Raw genomic sequence first — 9,541 nt, forward strand, 5'->3', positions numbered from 1 at the left:
AGGAATGAGATATTGGAGGCCATGGGACTCAATGATGGTAGTCTGTTCGCCCAGGTAGAAAGAATGGTGCAGCTCCCAGGGGAGTCCCCGCAGGCATTCGCAGACAGGCTGTGGCCAGTCTACTGGAGCGCATACCCGGGAATGCCAGGGCGGGCAGCACTGAACCCAGTCCAATTGACTCACTGGCTCCGTTGTCTTAGGACAAACAGCCTTCCCCAGACCCAAGCCCAGGTCATGGCTTGGTTTGATCCCCGAAACCCCCAGACCACCGAAGAAGTGGTGATCCACTGGCTCACAGTAGCCTTTAGAAACATGAGGTGTATCGAGGCGCCCCAACCCAAGGGAAAAGTCCATGAGGTTAAACCTGGGAGCTAGAGTAAGAAAGAGTGGCACCAGGAGGGGAACCGTCCCTCCCAGGCTAGGTTAAATTGTTATGGGTGTGGGAAAGATGGTCACTGGAGAAAAGACTGTAAGAATCCCTGGAAAGATAACAAGGGAAAGGATCCCACAGCCCCAGCACAAAAGGCAGGGCCAGATATCCCTCCCGCTGTGATTGAGTCATTTTTACAGTCCCTACGGTCTCTTCTGACTGGCCAGGGAAGAGTAGCAGCCACCACCAGTGCTTTGACTCCGTCTGCCCTACCCCACTCCCAGCAATGACTAGAACCAGCGCAGCCTGTCGACCTGTGTCCCCGCGAAAACGCTGAGGGGAGCAGACCCTATGATAAGATGAGGGTGAAAACGGTGCAGGGGAGATATTCGGTGGACACTGGAGCTTCCAGCACGGTGGTCCATTCGGAAGACCTGACCAATTCACCCCAGTCTAACAAGGTGCCATTTACCTTAATGGGATCCACAGGGAACGAGCAGGCCGAGGAAAGGTCTAAACCTTTGGCCATAGGTTTAGGAACCCTCCATACCACGTGGGAGGGTAACCACAAGACCAACGAGGTGGCCAAGCAGGGGGACAGGGAAGGAGAGTTCTGGGACCCCTGTAGAGTGGGTCCGGTTGCAGCAATCCAGGACAAGGGAGGCACACAGGGGATAGTTTTGGCCCCGGACCAAAAGCAGGTCCAAGCCCAAGATTCCGCCTTGATGGCTGCCCTGGTGAGGAGAAAGAATTTAGAACAGGGTTACTGGCAGGCTGCTAGTTATATTAATCAATGCAAATTGTTTAAGCCGGAGGCAGGGAAACAGGCAGCTGGGATTGAACCTGAGATTAAAAATCCTCAGCCTGCAGTGCATACACTCACACAGACTGCACATGCAGGTGCAGTCACGTGCATGAAGGGAGAAGTTCCCCAGCACTTGGCCCGAGCAATTCCCCCTCTCTTATGGGACTCTGGGGAGGAGCCTGAACCAGGTTTTAGACCTGAAGGGGAAGACTCTCAACCATCGGCAGCTGGTGGCAAGGGATTGCCCATCCCCAGCCCAGGTTTGGGAAGGGAGGGACCCGAGGGAGAAGGTCTCCAGCCACCAAGGACTGTGACCCGAGCTAAGGGTCCAACCGCCAGGGTAGCCCCACCAGCGACACTCCCTGGGAGGTCTCTTTGGGTACCCCAGCCCAAGAAAGTATGGTCACCCACTTTCCAGTGGAATAGGGCGGACTCCCGAGTCAGGGGGAAGCCAAAAGACAGCCATAAGCTGCGAGGGACCAGAAGTTGGGATCAGTCCAGCTTCGCTGCAGGCAGTAGTCTGCAACAGTCCAAACAGGGATTAGGCTGGCCGCCCGGAGACGGGCGGCGCTTGTATATAGCTTTGTTCAAGTAATGTGTATAGAGGATAAAGTTAGAATGTGTTAATTTAAATTTTATATTGCAATTCGGTAGTGTTAAGTATTAGAGTATAAGTTTTAAGTATGGTACCGTTCCAGAGTGTTGTCTATGTGAGCCGAGGTCGCAGGACCCGATCACATTCCCCAGAGCCAGGGAACCTGGCTAGATGTTTTTTAAAGTCTTTTTCAGAGTTTCGAAAGGTGCGGAGGACCATCGAGTCTTTGGACGCTCGGGGAAGGGAGCACCCCTAGCCAACGAAGGGAGGGGTCTGCAGGAGGCAGATGTCCACGAGGGGAGCTGGCCAGGATAACTGGGATCCAAGGCAACCCAGTATTCTAGTGAGACCACTTTCACCTATGGGGAGGCCTCCCTCCAGTGCCCGAGGATACGAACCATCACCCCAAGAAAAGATGTTTCAGGAATTCTGTAAATTTGACTTTTCGGAGGTCAATAGGACCGAATTGTAACTAATCCTGGGTGATGGCAGACGCTATCCGTGAGAAGTAATTTAAATTTTCTATTCAGTTTCACACACTAGAACACATTGCTTGATGTGTAGAATGTGTAACAATACTTGGCACATTATTGTTCACAGCAATTAAACTGTTATTGGAAATTAAGAGTTTAAGATTAAGAGTTTACAAAAGGATTGTTAATTATTTTATATTTGTATTATGTACTGGTCCCAACTCCAAAGGAAATAATGTGTGAATTTAGTTCCGAACTGAGATTGTACTGCTTGTTTAGAGTCAATTGAACAAATTGCATATGCCTGTGGATTGTTGTGTTTGTAGATTGTGGAAGTTTGAAATACAATTATGGCTGAAGAATGGTGCCATTTATTAAAGTGTCAGGCAATTGCATTACAAAAAAAAGGAAACTCGTTTCTTCGGTTTGTATTTTTACTGATATGTTTTGGCTTGGTGGTAATAGGTGTTGTATCATATTAAAACGATGTCACAAGTGGTGCAGGGGCATTGGGCCCCTCCATGCTTGAATTATTGTAACTAATCATGTTTTTTCTATCGATAGATGCCTACCGTGCATTGCGATGCTCTCTGAGGAAGAGGGACGGAGGTGTTAAGGGATCAGAGATAGATATAGATAAGTATAAGGGAAGGTTGTTTGTGGGGGGTCAGAAATTCTTGCTCACCTTTAAACAGGATACCACAAGCAAGTTTTAGTATCCCAGGGGGGACTGTAAGGTTCGCAAAATTTCGGAAAATTTCGACAGCCCCCGAAGATTATTTGATTTAAAAAAAACCTGGTTGGAGTGTACTTTAAAAACCAATGGCATCATAGATGGCTGCCAGGCCTCGTGGCAAAAGAGAAAGACAGCCTGTCTGAATATCTCATCACTGGCTGACACAGGATTTGAAAAAAATACCAGCTTCTGAAGTACTTGAGGTACTTAAACTGTCAATCAACTGCGGTTTAGGAAGTTCAACATCGAACAAAGGATTGTTTGTTTACAAGTCCTCAGCAGTGTTGACTCAAGGGATTAAGAACTTGAAGCTGTCAATCAATTGCGGTGGGACTGCAACCACAGGACAATGGATTGTTTACAAAACATTTGAGTACTTTTTACTGAACACTTAAGGATTTGTTTGTCCAGCACTTGAGAAATCAGTGGGACATTTTAAACTGAGCACAAACCAGTTAAACGAATGGGAAACGCATTCAAACCCGTTAAAGTCAATGGGGACAGATTGGTCCCTTTTGTGTGACTCAAATATGTCCAGATTTGGGTGCGAAGATAAGGGCTCCCAAATGGGGTATAAAGATAGCCCCTCAGGAAGCCATTCTCTCTCTCTCAGCCGCCTTGCCTCCAGTGCCCTGCTTACCAGAGGAACAGCTCAGCAGCCTGCCCAAAGAAGTGGAATACCAACAGTTACATTTGTATTACTGGGGTATCTCTACTTCAGGGCAGTGAATAATTCAAGGCAGGTCGCAGGGGCATGGAGCAGGCGTTTACTGGTGAGCATAAACTTTCTGGCCCATTACAAGGCAACCTAGATAGGTATAAGGGGTGGGAATTAAAAGGGAATTTTGTTAAATTGTCATTTTTAGTCAATTTTCCCTCGATGTGTCTGTTTTCTGTCCTCCCCATTAAGTAAAAGTGTGCGAGCATGCTGTATTCATAATTATTTTCACTGTATAGCAATTTATTCTTTATTTTTAATAAACGTTGGTCTTCTTTGCACCCAACCACGAGTCTCGTTTTGTCTATATCACCACTGGAATAAGTCCGGCGGTCAGAACCAGAAAGGGAAGCGATTTGAAACCGCACAGGGCCTGGAGCAACTCAGATACTTCTGACTGGCCAGACAATAACCCCAACCCCCTCCATTTCAACACTTAGGACCGGTCAAACCCCTGGGTCTGTGATCAGACACACCCCAGGGAGTGGTCCAACTCCCAGGCCTGTGATCGGACATACCCCCGAGACCGTTCGAACGTCCAGGTCCGTTTAAACCCCCGGGACTGTGATCAGACAGACATTCTGGACCATTCAAACCCCTGGTCCATGAACGGACACACTCCCGGGACAGGGCAAGCTCCTGGTCCGTGAACGGACACACTCCCGAGACAGGGCAAATCCCCGGGTCTATGATTGGACATACCCCCACGACCAATCAACCCCCTGGGCCTGTGGTCGGGCACGCCCCCGGAACTGATAAAACCTAGGGATCTGTGATCAGAAACACCACTGGGACTCGTCAAACCCCCGGGTCTGTGATCGGATACACACCCGGGACCAATCATACCCTTGGGTGCATGGTCAGAAACATCACCGGGACTGGTCGAACCCCTGGTCTGTGTTCAGACACACCCCATGTCAGTGCCCAGACATGCATCCGTGACCAGTCAAACCCTAGGTCCGTGAATGGACCCACTCCAGGGACCGGTCAAATTCCCGGGTCTGTGATCAGACAGCCACCATAGTACATGATCGGACATAACCCCTGGACCAGTCAAACCCCAGGGTCCGGTCAAATGGCCAGGATCTTTCGTAGCCTGGGTCCATGATTGGACCTACTGTGGGACTGGTCAAACCCCCGTCTGTGATCGGAAACAACACTGGGACAGTCAAACCACCGGGACAAGTCAACCCCCCAGGACTGTGATTGGACACACAACCTGGAACGGTCAAACTCATGGGACGGGTCAAACCACCGGGAGTGGTCCAACTCCCGGGTCAGACATTGGACATAACTCTGTGTCCGTTCAAACGCCCAGGGCTGGTCAAACCCCCGGGACTGTGATCAGACACATTCTGGACCAGTGAAACCCCTGGCCATGAATGGACACACCCCCGGGACAGGGCAAACTCCTGGTCTGTGAACGCACACACCCCCGGGACAGGGCAAATCCCTGGGTCTGTGATCAGGCACACCCATGGGGCCCGTCAAACCCCGGGACCGGTCAATCCCACTAGACTGGTCAAACCCCAGGGTCCATCATCGGACACAGCCCCGAGACCGGTCAAACCCCCGGGACCATGATCAGACACACCCCCGGGACTGGTAAAACACCCGGTATGGGTCAAACCCCTGGTTAGTGATCAGACACACCCCCACGACCAGTGAAAACCCCAGGACCATTAAAACCCTGGTGTCGGTGATTGGAAGCACCTCTGGGACTGTTCAAACCCCCAGGTCTGTGATCGCATACACGCCCGGGACCGGTTAAACCCTCGGGTCTGTGATCAGACACACGCCCGGGAAAGGTAAAAACACCCGGGTCTGTGATAGGACAGAACCCTGGGACAGTTCTAGCCCCCAGGACCTGTCAATCCCCCGGGACTGGTCAAAACCCTGGGACCATGATTGGACGCACCCCCAGGACAGGTCTAACCACTGGGACTGATCAAACCAGCGGGACTGGTCAAACTCCCGGGATGAGTCAAACCCCTGGGACCGAGATCGGACACACCCCCAGGACAGGTCAAATCCCTGGGACTGCTCAAACCACCAGGACTGGTAAAACCTCCGGGACAGGTCAAACCCCATGGACTGTGATCGGAAACACCCCCGGGACCGGTAAAACCCCCAGCATGGGTCAAACACCCGGGATGGGTCAAACACCCATGACATGTCAAACACCCGGCACCGTGATCGAACACACCCCCGGGACAGGTCAAAGCCCCGGGATCGGTTAAACGACCGGGACCAATCAAATCCCTGGGACTGTGATTGAAGACATTCCTGGGACTGGTCAAGCCCCCATAACTGACCAAACCCCCAGTTTCGTGATCGGACACAACCTCAGTACCGGTCAAACCACTGGGATCGGTCCAGCCCCTGGGACCGGACAAACCCCCGGGTTCATGATTGAATACACCCCCGGGACCGGTCAAAGCCCTGTGACTTGTCAAACCCCCGGGACCGCTAAAAACCCAGGACTGGTCAAATCGCCGAATGTTTGATTTGACACACCCCCGGGACTGCTCAAACATCCTGGGACTGGTCAAACAACCGGGACCATGATCAGAGACACCTCTGGGACCGGTCAAACCCCCGGGACTAATCAAACCCCCGCATCTGACTCCAGACCCCATGAAGTCTCATGGCTTCAGGTCAAGCACGGGCAAGGAAACCTCCTGCTGATTACCACCTACTGCCCTCCCTCAGCTGATGAATCAGTACTCCTCGATGTTGATCACCACTTGGAAGAAGCACCGAGAGTAGCAAGGGCACAGAATGTACTCTGCGTGAGGGACTTCAATGTCCATCACCAAGAGTGGCTCAGTAGCACCACTACTGACCGAGCTGGCCGAGTCCTGAAGGACATAACTGCCAGTCTGGGCCTGCGACAGGTGGTGAGAGAACCAACACGAGGGAAGCACCTACTTGACCTCGTCCTCACCAATCTACCAGTCGCAGATGCATCTGTCCATGACATCATTGGCAGCAGTGACCACCGCACAGTCATTGTGGAGACGAAGTCCCGTCTTCACACTGAGGACACCCTCCATCGTGTTGTGTGAAACTACCACCGTGCTAAATGGGATATATTCAGAACAGATCTAGCAGCTCAAAACTGGGCATCCATGAGGCGCTGTGGGCCATCAGCAGCAGCAGAATTGCATTCCAGCACAATCCATACCCTCATGGCCCGGCATATCCCTCACTCTTCCATTACCACCAAGCCAGGGGACCAACCCTGGTTCAACAACGAGTGCAGAAAGAGCAGCACCAGGTGTACCTAAAAATGAGGTGCCAACCTGCAACACAGGACTACATGCATGCTAAAAAATGGAAGCAGCATGATATAGACAGGGGTAAGCGATCCCACAATTAACGGATCAGATCAAAGCTCTGCAGTCCTGACACATCCAGTCGTGAATGGTGGTGGACCATTATACAACTAATGGGAGGAGGAGGCTCCAAGGATATCACCACTCAATGATGGTGGAATCCAGCACGTGACTGCAAAAGACAAGGCTGAAGCATTTGCAACCAATTTCAGCCAGAGGTACCGAGTGGATGATCCATATCAGCCTTTTCCTGAGGTCCCCACCATCACAAAAGCCAGTCTTCAGCCAATTCGATTCACTCCATGTGATATTAAGAATCGGCTGAGCGCAATGGATACTGCAAAGGCAGTGGGCCCCGACAACATCCCGGCTATCACAGAATCACAGAATCCCCACAGTGCAGATAGAGGCCATTTCGGCCCATCGAGCCTGCACTGACACATATCCCACCCGATCCCCGTAACCCCTACACCAACACATATCCCACCCTATCCCCGTAACCCCACGTATTTAATCCCCCCTAACACTAAGGGTCAATTTATCATAGCCAATCAACCTAACCCGCACATCTTTGGACTGTGGGAGGAAACCGGAGCACCCGGAGGAAACCCACGCAAACACGGGGAGAATGTGCAAACTCCACACAGACAGTCGCCCGAGGCCGGATTTGAACCCGGGTCCCTGGCGCTGTGAGGCAACAGTGCTAACCACTATGCCACCGTGCTGAAGACTTATTCTCCAGAACTAGCTGCGCCTCTAGCCAAGTTGTTCCAGTACAGCTACAACACTGGCATCTATCCGACAATGTGGAAAACTGCCCAGGAATGACCTGACCACAAAAAGCAGGATAAATCGAATCCGGCCAATTTTCGCCCCATCAGTCTACTCTCAATCATCAGAAAAGTGATGGAAGGTGTCACCGACAGTGCTATCAAGTGGCACGTACTCACCAATTACCTGCTCACTGATGCCCAGTTTGGGTTCCGCCAAGACTACTTGGCTCCCGACCTCATTACAGCCTTGGTCCAAACATGGACAAAGGAGCTGAATTCCAGAGGTGACTGGAGAGTGACTGCGCTTGACATCAAGCCAGCATTTGACCGAATGTGGCATCAAGGAGCCCTCATAAAACTGAAGTCAATGGGAATCGGGGGGAAAACGCTCCACTGCTGGATTCATACCTAGCACAAAGGAAAATGGTTTTGGTGGTTGAACGTCAATCATCTCAGCCCCAGGACATCGCTGCAGGATTTCCTCAGGGCAGTGTCCTAGGTGCAATTATCTTCAGCTGCTTCATCAATGACCTTGCCTCCAACAGAAAGTCAGAAATTGGGATGATCGCTGATGACTGCACAGTGTTTAGTGCCATTAACAACTCCTCAGATAATGAAGCAGTCCATGCCCGCATGCAACAAGACCTGGACGATGTTCAGGATTGGGCTGATAAGTGGCAGGTAACATTCGCGCCACAGAAGTGTCAGACAATAACTATCTCCAACAAGCGAGAGTCTAACCACCGCCCCTTGACATTCAACAGTATTACCATCGCCGAACCCCCCACCATCAGCATCCTGGGTGTCATGATTGACCAGAAACCTAACTGGACCAGCCAGACAAACTGGCAACAAGAGCAAATCAGAGGCTGGGCATTCTGAGGCGAGTGTCTCACCTGCTGACTCCCCAAAGCCTTTCCACCATCTACAAGGGACAGGTAAGGAGTGTGATGGAATACTTTCCACTTGCCTGGATGAGTGCAGCTCCATTAACACTCAAGAAGCTCTCAACACCATCCAAGAAAAAGCAGCCCGATTGATTGGTACTCCATTCACCACCTTAAACATTCACTCCCTCCACCACTGGTGTACTGTGTCTGCAGTGTGTACCATCTACAAGATGCACTGCAACAACTCGCCAAGGCTTCTTCGGCAGAACCTCCAAAATCCACGAACTCTACAAACTAGAATGACAAGCACAGCAGGCGCATGGGAACACCAAAAACTCCAAGTATCCCTCCAAGACACACGTCATACTGACTTAGATGTATATCGCTGATCGTTCACCGTCGCTGATTCAATATCCTGGAACTCCCTACCTAAAAGCACTGTGGGAGAACCTTCACGACATGGACTGCAGCGGTTCAAGGAGGCAGCTCACCACCACCTTCTCAAGGACAAGTGGAGATGGGCAATAAATGAAGGCCTTGCCAGCAACACCCACATCCTATAAACAAAAAAAAATGAAGTGTAGATGGGTCTGCATTAATGGAATTGATAATGTATCTCAGTCTTATACTGTGAGATTTATGGACTGGGATGTAATGTATAGCACAGTCTGCACTAGTGGAATTGATACTGTATCTCAGTCTGATACTGTGAGATTTCTGGACTGGGATGTAATGTGTAGCTCAGTCTGCACTAAAGGAATCGATACTGTATCTCAGTCTTGTACTGTGAGATTTCTGGACTGGGATGTAATGTGTAGCTCAGTCTGCACTAGTGGAATTGAT

This window comes from Somniosus microcephalus, unplaced genomic scaffold, assembly GCF_052327205.1.
Source record: "Somniosus microcephalus isolate GS21.2 unplaced genomic scaffold, FLI_Smic_1.0 unresolved_chr3, whole genome shotgun sequence".
Taxonomy (NCBI): Eukaryota; Metazoa; Chordata; class Chondrichthyes; order Squaliformes; family Somniosidae; genus Somniosus; species Somniosus microcephalus.